The 19,694-nt window shown below is 33.3% G+C and overlaps 1 non-coding gene across 1 annotated transcript; it reads right to left on the bottom strand.

Annotated features, from left to right (window-relative positions):
- Window positions 1-16,497: 16,497 nt before the first annotated feature.
- LOC128032216 (small nucleolar RNA R71) lies at window positions 16,498-16,603 on the bottom strand. The gene has a single exon (XR_008188344.1). It is a non-coding gene; the product is annotated as a small nucleolar RNA R71 (small nucleolar RNA).
- Between the last annotated feature and the right edge of the window lie 3,091 nt (window positions 16,604-19,694).

Below are 19,694 nucleotides of genomic sequence, written 5' to 3' on the forward strand. Positions count from 1 at the left end.
ACTATATGCTATGATTATTAAGCTGATGACGTTTTTATTTTGCTTAGAACCTATGGACTTAAAGTATGCTTTATTGGTTTCTTGCTTAATCATGATTATGATGTTTTGGACTAATGTTTTAGACTTTTTGGTGTCCATTTGATGAGGTGAATGATGCATGATGTTTGTGTTTAAGTTGGTATGGATTATATGCTTGAAACTCTTTTATTATTATGATCTGGAATAGAGGTATCGATATTTGGGTTTTAAAAACAATAACTCTATGATTTTAGAAAGTGCAGGAAGTCAGTTTCGCAAGTTACTATAGATATTTTATCACGAGTATTGATACTCGGGGTAAAATTATCGATACTTTTTTAGTGGTACTGATATTTTTTAGTGGTTTTTTAAGATATTTTGGTATTGATTTTCCAAGTAGTATTGATAAACGTTGAGAGAAATATAATACCACACCTTTAGTACTGATACCTACATAACAGTTTTGAATTTTTTGCTAAGAGGTCCTAAAGCATGTTAATTGATGTTATAAGCTCAACTGAAGTATGGTTAGCATGATCTATTGATTACTAATACATGTTTGTCTTAAAAATTCGTAAAAATGCCAAGATGAAAAGATGTTTGCATAAAATGTGACAATTCATGATGTGTATGATTCATGACGGTGGTGTAGCATCCTACTATTCGGGCTCGGCGATCGGCCTGGGTATAGGGTGTTACAGCGACATCCTAGATAGAACACACCTTGCAACGGTAAAGGCCCAAGTTCATCTGGATATTTTTAGACATTCTATCATCCATAATCAACACTTCTTCTTTTTCTTCTTTTTAATTTTATCTTCTTTACATTATATTTCTTTCGTAGAATTTTATTTTTCTTTTTAGGTACTCTTCTATTCGCTTGGAGCACACAAATCCTGAAATTATCATAACTATAAGAACTCGACCTACTCAGGGAAGTTTTCTTGTTTGGAGTATAATTATTTTAAATTAAGGACAATGTATGTTCTAAAGTGTGGGGGGAAGAACATAGGATTAGTTTGTGTGTTTTTACTTTGTTTTAGTTAATTATTTATTTACTTTAAAAAAGAGAAATTATTATTCTTTCATGGTGCTTGGATTATATTAATACAATGAATAGCTATTGAAGATAAAAAAACATGTAATGGTTCTAGTCAAGCATGAAATTTTTATTGATATAAGATAATTTTATTATTTTTGAGGAAAACTGATTAGGTTACTTAGTTAAATTGCATAACAGATTAGAAGTACCTAAGTAAGAATGTTTGATGACGTCGTATGAGATATAAGTCTTTTAGCTAGTCGTAGAGACATAAATGCTTGAATTGATTATTATTCGTTCAGTTTAATTCAAAGAATGAAAGAAATTGTGTACGGTTGGATGCTTAAGGATGACCTAAGCCATTGTTTGAATAGTTGGTTATCAAATAACCATGCCATAATGTTATGAACCCATAGTCTCCTTATTTGAGCCCGATAACTCCTTTTTGATGAACCAATAAAATTGAAACCCAAAGAAAACACATAAAAATTGAACTTTTCCCTATCTTTGGTCCTTTCATACATTACAAAATAGACTTCAGAACATAGATATTGTGAGTTTAGGTAGATAACTTACTATGTTTTAAGAAAAAAAGAGCAAAAAAGGAAGATACAATGTGATACAATGATTATAGGTTGAGAAAAAATGTACAGAAAAAAATCTAGAAAATGTCAGAAGGAAAACGAGTGAAAAAGTATTGAACAAAAGTACTGTGACTGAGTAAAGAGTAAAAAGTCAAGTGACAAAACAAAAAGTCATAAAAGTAAGAAAACTCTATCATTTGTGCACCAAAACTCGTTAAGTTAACCATAGTTTCTAATATTATATTGTATCTTCCTACATGGAGAGGTAAAGTAGGTGAGAGAAGGAGACAGAAGGTGGTGAGCTTGGATAGGACATTAAGGGGGAAGAGAGGGAACAATGTCATGTTCCTAAACTATTTCTAGTGTTTGAACTATTTTGAGCCATATTTTTTCTTTGAACTCATATCGTCCTAAGCCTCAAAACGTTATAATCCTAGAAGAACAATATGACTTAAGCATTCTCTATGCATAATCTTCCGGAATTGCTAAATAATTTTATTTAATGAATGTTTTTTATTCACATGATTGTGTCTACTACATATCTGTTTGATTTATGTTAATGGTGATATTGTTAAACATTTCGTCATGAAAATTATTTCTAATTTTTTAGTAATGTAACTTTGTAAACTAATCCTAATTTACTTTAAAAAATTTCAAGGTATCAAACTATCAATATTAAGTTACATGTATGATAGGAATTATTATACATTTAATATTTGACAACCATGTTTGTAGTAGTAATAAAATCTAAGAGATGCCTTATTATTGCATACTATGTGTCTAGACTTGGTTTGCTTGATGACAAGCAACAAATTAAGTTTGGGGGAGAGTTTAGGTGTGAGGTTCTTATTTACATCCATCTTCACTAACTTTAGCTTGTTTAAATAAATTAATTAAGTCATTTTTGTATTTTTTTATTTCCTCTTTTTCCAATATATGTGTTTTGGTTGCTTGAGGACAAGCAACAAGTTTAGTGTGGGCGAGTGATCTATCATGAATTACACTCTTATTTACATCCTTTTTACACATAACTTTAGCTTATTTAATAGTTAAATCAAAGCATCTGAGTACATATTTAGGTTTTCATACTTAACATAGTAATTTATGCTTTCTAGTAGTTTTTATTACATTTTATTTATCTAAATAAGCTTACATGGTCTTGTAGGACAAATCGAGAGCTAAAGATGCTTATTTAGGCCAAAATTGATGCCTATGTTGCGACACCAAGACACTAATGTCTCAACATTGAAGATAAAAGCCAAGAACAAGTTATGGAGCAAAACTGCCCTCGATGTCGCCACACAGCCCTCTTGTATCGTGACATACCCCCTGTGGTTGCTTGCAACATCGAAGGCCTATGTTGCAATCAAGCACCTGCACAACCCAAAAACTCTTGCATGTTTTAATTATATTTTTGAGGGAAATTAGGAGTATCTATCCTAGTCAAACTCTAAGGACTTCAAGAATATTTTAAGGACTTTAATATTCCAAGTTTAGCCTATATAAAGATCATTGTAAATAGTTTAAACACACAATTTTATGGTGATAGAAAATATACTTAGAATTTTTATTTTGTTCTTAGTTTTTATTGAGGGTATTTTTATGTTCTTGTAATTGGAAGATCCTATTTTGAATTAAGACTCTCGCGATTGGAGATTGTTTTGAAGCCACACTTTCATCGATAAATCCATGAGCATCTCTTTTCTTTTCTTTTATTCTTTACATTTCTTCCTTTAACATTGTTTAATTGAATGTTTGTGTAAATATTAGAATCAATTGATGCTTTATACATGTCTCGTATGGTTTCAAATATTCTAATCTTATTAATTGATTGAAGGATAAAGTTTCTTTGTGGATCAGTTGTTTGGGAGAGGGATAACTTAAACCCTAGGCTTGACGACCCTAGGAAACCATTTAGGTGGGAATTAACCCAAAATTGGCATGGCCTATCCGTGAGCACCTTAACCCCGAACTGATTTGGACTATAAGGTTAGAAGATAAGTAGTTCTTACCGACTCTTTATTTTAGTGGACGTATCAGAAGATCCTACTAGGGTATCGACTAGTTGATTGATTAGAACCCTACATTAATAACTAAATAGGTAAAGCAATTGAATTTAGGCTAAAGGAATTCGGGTAGTCGAAACAAGGGATATGAGAAGTCAATACATTAACTTAGGAGTAGATTTAAGTTTAATTTAATTTATTTAGTTTATCAATATTAATATCATCTTGTTACCATATTAACACTACTAATTCGTAACTCAAGTAGATTAGTAATTATTTTCTGTAATCGGTTTGATAATAGTCTTCGTCAAATTGCAATCCCCTGGGTATGATCCTCAGAGTACTTACCTACATCATTAAAACTATATTACAACCTACCCATCTACTTGCAGACACTGCCTGAATTCAATATATTTTGAACTAGTATTCACACTCTAGACATTAGTACGTTCGTGTGCAATGTCACAAAAGTCCACCAAGAAAGGACTGATAACTGCCTTTATGCAACATCATGCTCGATTAAAACAACATAAAAGAAATGGTTTAAGGGAAAGTGGAAGCTAGGCTCTAACAGAATCAGTGGAAGGATGAAACCTAGATTGTTGTCAATGAAACAAGATTTCTCAAGTCGTTGAAAGTTCTAAGTGAAGTTCAGGTTTTGGATTCCCAAACTGTTAAATATTAGTCCATCTCATCTTGAGTTGTGCTCTAGTTAATCATTTTGGTCTCTACCCGCGGTAGTGTATCCTTGAGTTCTTAAGGACCAAATGAAAGGGGATTACTTAGGATAATGCTTTGCTTACCCTTGCCTCGACCTCTTCCTCGAGTGGTAGTTGGACCATTGTGTGTGATGGTAATGGAATAAAAGGAAATGAAAGAAAGAAAAAGAGTTACCTTTGAGGAAAATATGAAATGAAAGCTAAAGAATGCAGAAAGGTTAAGTAGAGGAAGTTAGGGTTTAGATTGATGTTTTGCAAAAGTGATTGAAGAAGTGTTGTTTACCTATTTTATAGTAAAAAACTTGTACAAGAAGTTTATTCCATGGAAACGATTCAAGTTGGGAAAGCGTGTGATGTTTAAATTTTGTGTGGGCAATCGAAAAATCCTGACTTTGCCCAACTCTTGGTACATGCCCGACGTGATTGGTTAATTACAATTTACTTGTAAATTATTCAAACTTAGAAATTTTGAGGATGAAATTTTGTTAAGGAGAGGAGAGTTGTAATACCCCAGATCTGGCAGATACATAGTTTTGGGCTTATAGCAGTAAAATGATTGTCTGGTGTGGTGTTATCCACCCAAATAATTATTTTGTCGTATACGTACGGGCTTGTTGTAACCTCCACTTGAGTTTGTAAGAATTTGATTTCATGATATTCTTCTATATTAAGGAGACATTAGTGTTGAGGGATAAAAGGAAAATATGGGATGAGTATTTGCCAAAGGTATAGTACATTTGGTTTGTATGGAATACTATGCTAGTTAGACATGAAATAATATGGTTAGGAACCAACTATATAGTTTAACTTCATAAATTTGATGAAGGGAACTTATTTATATTTTTCTTGAAGATAGGACAATAAGAAGGCAAGTTATGATACACGTGACACTTTTTAAATTTCACTAAGTAAGATGAGAAATATTTATATGTGAGGATGTGTTCTGAAAGGGGATATTCTTTCTTCTTCTTTCTTTTCCTTAAGTGGTATATACAGAAACATTCCTTAAATCTGAATGTATCCTAACTTAATGATCTAGAGGCTAAGGTTCTTTTATGATCACTAGTTACTTCGTATCAGGGTAAGTATTTCAACTTTGCATGTTAAATTCTGAATGAGTAAATTTGTATTTGGTAATTGATCAGTGAGATTGTAAGTATAAGGTTCCTACATAGGATTCTCAATAATTGAAATGATAATTAATGTGAATGTACAAAAGTATTAATGGTGAAATTATGTTTCTATCCAGTGGTTGCTGTTGGTTCGTGAGGGATATTTGGATTTGGAGCTTTGAGTTGCAATAGGTGAGATTTAGGTCAGTTCTACACTAACTCCTGCATGTACACTGCTCATATTGTGAGTCATCTATAGAAAATTGATTGAACTATGGATTTGAAGTCACGAAGAGTATAGTATGTGATGATTGGTGTATGAGTATTGAAACACTAAAGTATGGTTAAGTATGTATATGTCTAAATTGTATGTTATGAGATGTATGTTTCGTTTGGGTGTATATTAGTGAAGTAAAAGGTTGAATTTAGATTGTGTGAATGCATGAATAGTCTCTTAAGAGATTTTGTGTATGTTCACCGCGGTGGGTCTGATGGAGTCCGTCAGGACTGAAAATACAAATTTTGATATGAATTCTGAAGGAAATGTCCATGGCCATGGCATTATCTGAAAATAACTAAATAATGGTAATTACCCCATGGGGTTCTCTGTGTGTCTTAGGACGATGATAGGCAAAGCTCACATAATATGAGTTTGGCCAAATCCATATCATAAACACAACAAAAAACAATAGCCTTTTTGTCGAACTCTAAGTAAGGATGCCTTTGTGACATGTTTCATTTCATTGCTTGTATGGAGTATTCTGTTAAGTCTGTGTGGCATGAACTATCGGGAATTTCTAGTAAGATATGAAGCTGAATGTCTATCTCTATGGTAAGATATGAGTATGTTCTAGTAGTTCTCTGATAAAGGTAACCAAGGTTAGGTAATGATATGCTTTGGAATAATATTTGAATAAAGTCTTAAAGGATTTCCATGAAAAGGATATGTGAATCTGTATGTCAATAAGGGAATTTGTTATGATGATTTGTAAGTATGAAAAGTAAGGGTTATCGCATTTTTTTCTAAGTTTATTCTGAATCTGATTCACTACTATTTGACTAATGAGATTCTATAATAGCATGATATGGAGCTCATCTGGATGTTATACGCTGTGAATTAGCAATAGGGATATGTGTATAGAACTGGATTAAGGTACGTCTGAATGTGAACCAACAATATGAAACTCTACGTAAGTATCCTCCATATATATGTTTCCACCAAGATAATGTTAGTGAATATTTGTTTGAAATAAGAGCATGGGTTAAGGTGAAGAGTGTTTGAAGTAGTTTTTAAAGGTATGTTCTGTGAGGTAAGTATTATGGGATAAGAGATTCATGATTTGATTGGAGGGATTCCTCAATTAACAAGATATAGAATATTAAATATGATAAGGGTATGATACTAGAGTATAAAAGAATGATAACATAGTGACGGTATCAACCAAAGTGAAGGGTGCAGACTATGGTTGGCTTAAGGAAATTCATACAAGAATGCAAAGTATCCCTAAAAGTATGGTTATAACGGGACTCACTAAGTAACCGCCTCCGATGTAATAACATTTATATTAGGAATACTGTAACTAAATATATGAATTTGAGGCAATGCCCACATGTATATGGGTCAGGTTGTAATATAATTACAACAGAGTCGGTAAGAATTCCTAGGATAGTATCCAAGGGAACCAAGTACTAAATCAATGGTAGCTGGAAACACAAAAATTATGTGTTTTTACATACCCTTTTTAACTTAAAATCATGCTATTTCGGTTAAATTCTTGTCGAAAAATAATTAAATGTTATAAAATAATTAAATTATGTTAAAAATATGAACATGATGATTTTTTATTAATTTTATAGTTAATTTTGATTAATTTTGACTATTTTTGACAGATTTGCACAAAGGGCGAAAATTGGCTCGATAACAATGCTCGAAGAATAAAACCGAGAAGCAATTTAAAGCATCGAGGCAAATTTATTTCCAGCCTAAGATGGTCCAAAAATTTGTTTTAATTCATAATATAATTAATTTTAATTTATTCCCAATTTAATTTGGGCTAAATAAATTATTATTAATTAATTATAGAAAAAAATAGTCCAATTGAACCGCATTGGTTGAACCGAATCTAGTGAACCGAACGAGCCACCAATTGGGCTGCCTAGAACCGTCCATATTATAACCCAAATCAGCATTTTATCTTACTAAATAAGCTTGGAAAGAAGCCCTTAAAGAACTTTCAACCTTGCATTCAAACCCCTCCAAAAAATGTGGCTTTATGGATTTGCCCCAAGCTATTTTTAGCAAAGTTGAATCTCTCAAGTTTGCCATGTGTGTAGCTGGCCAAGGGAGGTCTCTTTGGCTAATGAAATTTTCTATTTTTAGCAGCCACAATCAGCTATAAAAGCCACCCCTTGCTGATCATTCAATGCATCCCTCACACTCTCATTCTTTCTTCTCCTCTTTCATTTTCTCTCAACTTTTCCTTTCCATTTCCCCTTTTGTTCAAGTGTCGATTTCTTCTCTTGGGAAAGAAGTCCTAGTCAGCCATTTTTTACCAGCAATTAAAGTATTCATAAGCAACCTTGATAGCCGAGGACAACGAAGAACGAAGAACAGAGCAATCAGTCAAGCTACGGAGAAGCTTCTTGTTCCCTATCTCTTTAAATTCCGTTGTTGTTTTGACAAACATGTTTATTAATATTTACGCTATTGAAATATTTATTTTAATCAATTTAGCTTGAATTTAATCCGTGTTGGGTTGATTATATTTTGCCTACTTCAATTATTCAAATTGTGTTTGTGTTGTTATAGGCCTCGGTAAGATGCTTGATTAAGTAAAATCATGCCTAAGTTATTCTTGCAATATTAATTGTTAGATAACTAATGAATTAATTATTAAATCGTATTGAAATTGTAATTAATCAACACAATACTTAATCAGTGCATGTTTATTCTTCTAAGGTAGCTGAAGTTAATTTAGCATTGTATTTGGCGATACATATGCCTTGCATAACTTGCAAGATTATTGTGATTAAACAGTTTCAAGGTAGAAATACTCTGTTATCCCTCTTGATCTTTTATATGCTTGTGAAGATTTATTAATCTCTTGGATTGACATTGAAAGATGTTCAAGAGATTGATTAATTTAATAAGTATGTATGAGCAGTAGTTAGCAAATAACCGAGGTGCCGTGAATTTTTTCGTAGCAGTATAAACATAAGTTTAATAATTCTAAGTTAAAGGAATGTAATTAATCCAACACAATTATATCATCTTGATTAAACATTATTTGAAATCGTGCATTAGAACCTTTTTGTTTTTATATTTTTACTTAGTTTTAACCCTTAATTTTTAATCATCCTTAAACAAAAATATTTTCCATCACCAAAGTGTTTTAACATTAATTTCATAAATATTCCTTTTTACAGTCCCTGTGGGTACGATAACTCGACATTTACTTGTCACTTTATTACTTATTGCGATTGTGTACACTTGCACATTTTCGTCCTTCCAGTAGCCTAAACACAAATGGAACTAATTAATACCTTAAATAAATTATATTACGACTGAACAATGATAGAAGAATTTAGGTTTTTACAAGAGAAGAAATAAATCTATATAAAATAGTAGACACAAAAAAGTAATGTATAAATTCAACCAAATCTAAGCATGGGTGATTAGCTCACTTCGACATAACTAATTCATATTCCAGGTTTTTACTAAATCAACTAGTCAATACACTAGCTAGATCTCTCGATCTTCCACTAAACTAATGAGTCAGAAAGAACTACTTATCTCTCGACCTCACAATCAAAACCAGATTGGGGTAAGGGGTTTATGGATAGAGAATACCAATTTTGGGTTAATTCCCACCTAGATGACTTCCTAAGGTTGTCAGGCCTAGGATTTAAGTTCTTCCTTTCCCAAACAACTAATTCGTTAAGACAACCCTACATAGAAATTAATTAGTCACACTTCCACTCACTAATCCTCCAAAGGAGGATTAGTTCCTCAAGGATCCCATAAACAATATATACTTGATACAATAAATAAAAATTAAAAACAAGTCAAGAATAATAGTTTAAGAGACACCCTAATTATTGATTGATTGAAGCGTAGATTCCACAAAGAGTTGGTCGAATCCAAAAATCAAATTCTCCAATGAACATGAACAAAATAACTTAAATTAAATCTAATGTCACATCAAAAAAACCAGATTAGTATAAATTGCTTTAATGAACCGAGATTTGTCACGCTTGAATTTTTTTAAGAAGACCTTTGTGTATTTGATAATAAATAAGTATCAAGTCTAGTGAATAAGTGGTGGTGGAGCTGTCCTTGATTATTTGAGTTCAAATCCCTTCCCTTATATTATTTTCTATTTGGTACAATTTTGCTTAAAACCTTTGTAAATGTCACACCAAGTTTTAGAAAAACGTTGTAAGAGTGTTAACAAGTGAGTTAGTCTAATGGTTAAGAGCTTAATTAGTTTCCTAAAGGTCTTACGTTCAATTCCTCACATCCTCGTGATTTTTTTATTTAATTTTTTGGCTCATAAAACCATGGTCGAACCCCCGAATGCCATCCACATCAATTGCCTTATAAGCAAGGATTTGTTTCCTCTTTTAACTAGTCAACCTACCATCTGTAGCCTCCTTTACACTCCCATTGTTCCCCTTCCTTTCCTTTTCTTTTCCATGTCTCACTCCTTGCAATTTTTCCATCACCCATTGACCTTTTCCATCCCATGCACCTAGAAAAAAGATAAATTTTGTTCTCTTCTCATCCACCATTTTTTCTCATATATTTTCTATCATCCTCCTCTTGCACCACCTTGAGCCACCATAATTTTTTGATTTTTACCACCACTTCTCAACAGTTCCCCTCTCCCTTCTCGTTGCTACCGTACCACCATCGAACCTCCTCCATCGTGATCATTGTGCCGACGATTACCACTACAGTCACCCACCTTTCTTCTCTACTTTTTGCCCCATCTTCATTTAGATGGGTCAAAATCAAATTTAGTATTTCTTCTTCTCTCTTCTACAAGATATTTAATTATCTACATACTAAAAATTTTGGTGAATCACTAATCATTCCGATCTAGCTTAATATAGTGAAGGTAACGGTTAGTCTTCAACTCTCAAAACTTTCTTCTCTTTCCATGAATCAAAAATGTAGATTAACACCCTTGAATGTTATGTTCTTGAAGATCTAGTCTGAATAAATTGGAATTCCTCTAAGGTAAGCAAAGTTTTGGACTGTCTTTTCAAAAAGGGTAAGTTTCTTATTCGATCTCATAAGAGGTTATTTTGTGTAAGACCGATTCTGACAAATGTAACTTTGGTAGTGTACCATTATTATTTGTTTAGATCACACAAGATCTGACTTGATCTACATCATTCAGATTGAGAAGTAGTTTTGGTGTTAAAAGATCTGTAATTCATGTGTACGTTTAACTTAATATTAAATAAATGAATGTGATTCATTGTTAAATAAATTATTACATTTATTAATAATGGAAACACTGTTGAGTTCTTCATAATGTGAAATACTACAAATACACTATGTATTCAAAAGGGATACTAAACCCGTAAAAGGGTGATTCTCAAGTAAGTACTCCAAACCGATTATTTTGTGATTTTATAATTATGTTGATGTGATTCAATGTTGATTGTGAAAATAAGTTTACATTCCAATACTCATGGAGTGTGATATGTTGACAATATATGATATGCATGATATATAAATCATGCTACTAAATTTGAAAATGAGATATATGATATGCATGATAAGCATGCCCACTATATTGATTATAAATTCGATTCTCATGTTAAGCATGCCCATTGAAAATAATGTTCATATGTCATATCACATGCATAAGGTTGGGATGTGTTAGAATTTTGTGACCCAAATTCTAAGAGATTGCTTGCAAGTCAAGTTAAACAAAAATATATTTTCTTTCTAGAAGATTTAGTATTTATTAGTATAATATATTTAGCATTTATTAGTATTGTCTATTTGACTTACTAATTTAGCCTATAAATAGTCTCTTTACAATCTTAGAATTAAGAGACACCCATTAGATTAGAACTCATAACACATTCAGAGAATTTTATGTTTACGTTTTGAGGGTTCTTTGTTTTTCAGGTTTTCGGGGTTTAGTTTTTATCTCTATCTTTTGTACTCTTCATTCTTTTGCCATTATAGTAAAATTATGTTTGCCCGTGGTTTTTTATCCTCTTTTGAGGGGTTTTTCCACGTTAAATTTGTGTGTTCATCTTCTCAATTTCTTCTACTATTTTTACTTGTTCGTTGCTTAATCGGGACGATCCTAACAGGATGATTATGAAAGGAGGTAGACTTTGGCAGTTTTACTGCAATATTGAGTGGTTTGTCCACAACGTTATTAGGTGGCTTGGCCACAAAGTTATTGAGTGGCTTGACCACAACATTATTGAGTGACTTGACCACAACATGCAACTTGTCTGCATTTTGAGTGGCTTGGACACAACATTATTGAATGGCTTCACCACAATGATATTGAGTGCCTTGGCCACAGCGTTATTGACTGGCTTGACCACAATGTACAGCTTGTCTACAACATTGAGTACCTTGGCCACAACGTGGAGTGTTATTGGATGAACGAGTTTTGGGAAACTCTTTATTGGCGTGTAACGGAGATGGGTAGGAATCTTTTTGAAAAACTTGCACTGATTTCTGAAAAAAGCTCTGGATTGACATCCTCATAAATATTGCTATATGAGATTTTGTGTTGATATATAAATTCTTCTATTTTTATGAAATGTGTGTTTAAATTATTGGTCGTTACCTAAGTTAAGACCATGTGGAATTAAACTGTATAAATTCTCTATAATATTTTGATTTGCATACTAAATTTCTGTTTAATACTTGACTTAGAACTCAGACCGGGCTTAAGTAGCTCACCCCTTTCATTTTCTGACATTTCATATCACCTTTAAGGTTAGGACATGGACACGGCTGATGAAGGAGTACTTGAACGATTTTCAAATAAATGTTTTATACTTTAATCTTTTGGTATCTGGACTGTTTAATTATTATTTTCAAATTGTGGCATGGGAAATTATTTTGGGCATTTTTATTTTGATTTGGATGACTTAATTGCATGACATTAAGTTTTAAAAATGCATAAATTAGATTTTGATAAGATTATGCATGAAACTTGTATTTAATAAAACATGACAAAATCTCTTTTTTGCTTTAACAAAGAAAATAAGTTTTAGTAAAAATACGACTTGGTTTTGAGATTTTAAATCGTCTATTAATGTTTTATTGAATTTAGATGAAATGTTGATTTTTGACAAGATATGGTTTTAGCAAAAAATTGTTGTGATTTTTTAATAATCTATCAATATTATATTTTTCACCGCAATTCGATAAATTAGTTTTTAATAAAGTTAGGCTTAGTTTTAAAAATATCTAATGTTTACAAAGGAAATTTCAAGAGACATTTGATTTTGAACTTAACATGATTTTCCCCAAATAATGACGATTAACCAATTTCGTAGTTTTGAAGAAAAGATAAATGATTTGAAATGTGATTGAAATTATGAAAGTTTTGAATAGAAATAAGGCTTTTACAAATAAAATACCGAAATCATTGATTTCTATAATTTTCATATTTTTTCAAGATTAAGTTAAATATTCGATTTCACTAGTTTTGAACGATTCATGCAAACAGTTTAAAAAGTAAGTTTCAAAACTATGAAAGTTTTTCTAGGCCATTCTGTTAGACAACATAGCTTTCTGAATTTGGTCGCAACGAGTGGGCCAGGTTTGGGAGGTTACGTCTAAAGCCTAAGAATAACTGAAAACCAAATTAAAAAGAAAATTCTAAACTATGCAATTTGTCCTTTCCCAAGTGCCTTATGGGTATATTTATAGTGTTAGGGTTGGTCGTTGTCCTTAGCCCTAGGTTGACTAACAATCTTACATTAATATTAATTGTGTGAACCAAATCGCTCGTAGCTTGGTAATGCTTTCATGTACAAGATTGGTGTCATGACATCTAGTGCCCGTGTCGCGACATCGAAGGCAGTTTGCTTGGCTTCAGGTTCAACTTCAGGGGTATGTCACGACATCCACTTGTTGTGTCGCGACACCGAAGATAGTCTTGGAATTTTAGCACTCTGTCCACTATGTTGCGGCATTAGACTCCCATGTTGTAATATTATGGACAAACTAAAATAGAAAAACCAATTAAAACATAATAGAGTTGCTTGTATTCAAGCTCCCTACGCATGAAAACTAGTTTAATCTGCTACAACAAATTAAAAAAGATCAAACTCCCCCACACTTATTGTTTGTCCTCAAGTAAAGAAAATCAAAACAAAAACTAAAAGACGTCCCTTGAACAAGGCTGATACATATAGCTAGGAGAAATCATATATACACATAATTTTGGAATGATATGTGAACGACTTACTATTTTCAATCTCAAACACATATGTTTAGTATATTACAAAGTATACAAATAGTAAGGTTCTCAGATATATGGATCCATCAATAAATCATACAAGTAATTTTATTATCCTAGCAGAATACAAATAGTTGGTATTGTAATTCCTCGATATGATGTCAATTCATGAATAAGTTTACCTAGGTCACGTAGGACTTTTTGACTTATAACGTTCTAAGGCTTGGGATAGGTATGAATTCAAGAACATCAAGCACTGAAATAGTTTCAAGCATCAAAGTAGTTTGGCACATCATATTGTCCCTTATTCTCCCCCTTAATAACCCTTTCCCCCTCATTGCCTTATTTCTCCTTTTCTCACCTTCCTTATTTCTCCATATAGGAAGTCACAGCATAATAAAGTAATTATGGCTAGCTCACGAGTTTCTGTGCACTAATGACTGACTTTTAACCTCTGATTTTATAAAATTCACCAGGATGTATCTACTTAACCCTCAATGAGTATGGCCAGACGTCTAAATTCGTGCTATTTCAGGACCAAAGAATAAAGGTAAGTACAAATTGATGTTTTGGCTCGATTTTTGTTTGGAGTATTGATAAGCTATAAAAGTAACATATTTTAATTCCATTCTTAATGCGTTTTTGGATGATTAATTATGCAAATTAGTGAATTTGATGCTCCTAATCATTTAAATTCATGTTAGCATTTGGAAGTGAAAAATAAGCCAAAATAAGACAAATAGAGTTGTTTTCAGGATCCACATGGCCTGAGCATTTCCACACGGGCTGGCCACACAACTGTGTGAGCCACAAAGGCTGACCACACACCCATGTACTAGCCTGTGTCAATATCGTACTATGCTTCCCAAATACGCAGAAAAACCTAATTTTTAGGCTTTTTGAGCATTCTAAAGTCTACATATATATCAATTAGATGAAGATATAAGGGGGAAATTAGAGAAGATCAAAGAAAACACTTGAAGAATGCCATTGGAATCAACTCGAAAGTGGATCTCCCTCAAGATCGAAGATCTCCATTTAATTTCTTTCAAAATTTTATTGTGTTTCTTTATTTCTTATGGTTATCCTAACTTTGAGATGTTTTTATTCAGGTTTAAGAACTAAATCCCTAGATACCTAGGGAGGATGAAACCTATGATGAATCTTATTATTTAATTTTTGTTTTTACGCGATAAATACTTTATTCAGGTTCTTAATTACGTATGCTTATTTCGTGTTTTAATATTTTTGGGATATTAATTCATGTTTAATGTGCTTATTTCAGTGGAGCAAAAATCCCTATTTAAGAGTAGATCTAGCATAATTGAGTGGAGTTGCATGCAATCCTAGAAATAAGACGATATAAATCTATCGTATTAGAGTCAAATATAATAGGGGAATGTATGCATCAGGTTAATGTGATAATAGGGGTTTTAATTAGAAAAAGATTTCAATTAATCAACCTAGAGTTAATTTTTCTTACTCTTGAAAGAGATATTAACATAATTTTGGGATTTCTACGAATCAAGACACAAGTGAATAAATCATTTAATTTAGATTCAAAATAATAAGTGAAGTCTAGGTGGATTCTTTCCTAGGTATTTTCTTTCTCATTGGTTATCTTCGATTGTTTTCCTATTTCATTCTCTGTTGTGTTCTTAGTTAAATTAGATTAGTAAATTTAGAATAAAAAAAATCACTGCAATTTGTCGGCTCAATAATAGAAAAACGGTAATTACTAGTACTTTTAGTTCTCATGGATACGATATTCCCTACTCACCATAATTATTCTATTGTTCGATAGGTGCGCTTGTCTTTGTCATATTTATAGTTAGTTTAGTGACCATCAAGTTTTTGGCACCGTTATCGGGGATTAAAATATTAGGAACACTCAATTTTTATTAATTTAGCCATTTTTATTTTTATTATATTTTTTAGTTTAATTTTTGCATTCTAATTTTTCTTTTCTTTTATTTGCTTTTGGCAGGTTCCTTTAGTTTATGACTAAAAGAAATCCATCAAGACCATTTTTATTTGACAGTGAAATAGAAAGTACAACTCACAGAAAACGTAGAGAAGCAAGGCAGAGTTAATAAAATTTAGTAGACGAATAAGAGGACGTTATTATTATTACTGAGGATAATCAGAATAATCAACTACCTCCTGTAGTTGTTGGATATCCTGCAAATCCAGATCCTGTTCCTCGTACTATGTACAATTAAGCCAAGCCCACTTTAACTGGGGCTGAATCGAGTATTGTGAGACCTACCATTACTATGAATAATTTCAAACTGAAGCCAAACACTATTCAGATGGTACAACAATTTGTTCAGTTCGATGGTTTGCAAGACGAAGATCCAAATACTCATTGGCTAATTTTTTGGAAGTCTGTGATACTTTCAAGATAAATGGCATTTCTAATGATGCCATTCACCTACAATTATTCCCTTTCTTGTTGAGGAACAAAGCTAAACAGTGGTTACCACGAGGTTCTATCACTACATGCGATCAAATGATCGAGAATTTCCCACTGAAGTTCTTCCCACTGGCTAAGAGAGCTACGTTGAGGAATAATATCTCTTCCTTCATTCAGATTAATTTTGAGACCCTATATGATGCATAGGAGAGGTATACGAACTTATTGAGACAGTGCCCTCACCATGGTTACCTTTATGGTTATAAGTTCAAACCTTCTACAACGGTTTGAATCCCTTGACTAGATGTTGATCGATGCAGCAACTAGCGGAACACTTAAAAATAAAACACCTGAAGTGGCTTATGAGTTTATAGAAGAGATGGCACTGAATAATTATCAATGGCAAGTTATGAGGACGAAGCCAATAAAAGCATCTGGTGTTTTCAACTTAGATGCAGTCACCATGTTATCAAATCAGGTAGAATAATTAAATAAGAAAATTGATGGTTTATATGTTTCTACGCAGGTACATTTAGTGGTGCAATGTGATATGAATCGTGGTGGAATGAACAATCTAGAATGCTTACCTTACGGTCCTAGCACAGAGAATGAGCAAAGCAATTATATGGGTAATAATTCTAAGCCTCAAAATAACCTTATACTATCCACTATAATGCAGGTTGGAGAAAACATCTCAATTTCTCTTGGAGTGATCAAGGAAATCAAAGAGCACAACCCCCTCCAGGATTCCAACATCAACCTTACCAATAAGAGAAGAAGTTGAACCTTGAGGAGATGTTCACGAAGTTTATCTAAGTGTTAGAAACCCGATTTCAAAACATTGAAGCAGTGCTTAAAAATCAACAAGCACTAATTCAAGGGCTCAAGAACCAAATAGGCCAACTTGCTAAGTTCATCTCAGAACGACCACAAGGTAGTTTGCCTAGCAATACCAAAATTAACCCAAGGGAGAAACTTCATGCAATAACTGTTCGAGATGAAGAAGGGTTAGTTGAATCTGAACCAGAACTGAGGCAAGGAAGTGTGGTAAGTAACAGTAAGGTTGAGGGAAGCCAAAATGAGCAAAAACTAGTTGGTAAAGAATATTAACCTCGATTGCCATATCCTAATGCAAGGAAGAATGACCACACGAATGAAAAATTCGGTAAATTTTTTAAACTTCTGAAAAAATTAGATAATAACTTATCATTTATTGAAGCTCTTTCACAGATGCCCAATTCCGTTAAATTTTTAAAGGAGCTTTTGGCGAAAAAAAGAAGTTAGATGATTCGTCGACTGTGGAGCTAAATACAGTTTGCTCGGCCATATTGCAAAATAAACTACCCAACAAGTTGAAAGATCTAGGGAGTTTTACTATTCCTTGTTTAATTGGTAGTTTGAATATTAATAATGCATTGGCTGATATAGGGGCTAGTATTAACATCATGCCTTATAAAATGTTTAAGCAATTAGGTCTTGGGAAACTGAAAAAAACTAGGATGAGTATTCAATTAGCAAATAGAACCATTAGATTTCCTAGGGGTATTATTGAAGATGTTCTTGTAAAAATTGATAAATTCATATTCCCCGTTGATTTTGTTGTTTTAGACATGGATGAGGATAGCGACGTACCTTTGATTCTAGGTCGGCCCTTTTTAGCAACTACTAGATCTATAGTTGATGTTGGTACAGGTAAATTAGTACTTCGTGTAGGTGACAAAACGATTACTCTCCAAGCTCGTGATTTGGTTAAGAGATCTAGTGATCGAGATGATTTTACAAGTTCTGTTACTATGAGTAACCATGTGGCTCAACCTTCTTTGCAGGAAACACCTCGAAAAAATGTAATGGAGCCATGTTTCAGTCCATAAAACAGAAACAGAATGACTCATGATGAACAAATGTTGCAAATCGATGAACTAGATGAATGACGAACACATGTTAAGGAGAAACTGAAAAAGTACAATGAAGAGTTAAGGAGACGCCATGATAAGCATGTGGATGGAACGAACCAATTTAAGGTCGGAGACAGGGTACTTCTTGAAAAAACGGATGCTCAAATTGCCACTTCAGAGCTTGATGTAAATGGATCAAATCCCTTTACGGTACTGAATGTCCTCCCATATGGTATAGTCGAGGTAACTCATTCTAAATTTGGCACATTTAAGGTAAATAGTACTTGACTCAAACCTTATTTTGATCATAGATTTGATAGCGAGAAAGAGGAGCCTCAGTTCTATGAACCACTATGACCACGCACGTAAGGTAAATCAAGCTTAGACTTTTCTTGTGAGGCAACCCAAGTGTTAACACTGCTAATTCTCTTAATTTTGCTTCATGTTTTTTTTTTAAAAAACTAATTAATTTTCAAAAAAAAGTTTTTAACCCACACGGCTTGGGCACACGGGCATGCCCCAGGCTTTGTGCACTATAAGAGCTTCGACAGTAAGTTACACGGCTTGACAACATGGCCATGTGACCCATACAGCCTGGACACACGAGCGTGTGGATCTTGGGACTTAATTTTTTTCAAAAAGTTGACAATTACACAACCTAAAATAGTTTACATGACTTGGACACACCGGCGTATCCTAGGTCGTGTGAAACCTGGAGCTAATTTTTTTCATTTTTAAATCAAGTCAAAGAGTTACACGGGCAAGGCACATAGGCCATGTGCGAGACACGGTTGAGCCACACATGGGAGAAGCGAAGGACATTATATGCACGGACGTGTGAAGACTTGTTGGTACCTTTATCGTACACAGGCTAAAAAAATCCACACGGACATGTGACACGGCTGTGTGGCCCAACACGGGCCCTTACACTACCGTGTCACCTATTTAAAACCCTAATCCCCTTTTTTTTTTTTACTTTGTCTTCTTCCTCAATCCTTAACCCTAGCCGCAGCTCACCCACAACTGCCCCCTCTTTCGGCCATTGTTGTCGCACCACCACTACTCACTCCCTCCCTCACATTGTCAATGACCATTGCCTACCCAAGCCCGCACCCTCCTCAACCTTGCCCCACGTACACGTACACGTACACGTCACTTCGACGCCCTTCCTTCCCGAGCAACGTTCGACCCAGCCACCCCATCCGACCCTCTCCATACCCCCAACGCCACCGTAACCACCACCTTTCCTTTGTCAGTTACCCCCTTTTGCTTTATTGATTTTTTAATTAATTATTTTATTTATTATTCTATTATTTTCCTTTTTTTATTTTCTTTAATGTTATTTATTTATTCTTATTTTGATTATTATTATTTTTCCTGCTTACTTTTATGACTATTATTTTTATTTTTATTTATTCTCTTTAGTGATTTTCTCTTTAGATTGTT

Source organism: Gossypium raimondii, chromosome 8, assembly GCF_025698545.1.
Source record: "Gossypium raimondii isolate GPD5lz chromosome 8, ASM2569854v1, whole genome shotgun sequence".
NCBI lineage: Eukaryota > Viridiplantae > Streptophyta > Magnoliopsida > Malvales > Malvaceae > Gossypium > Gossypium raimondii.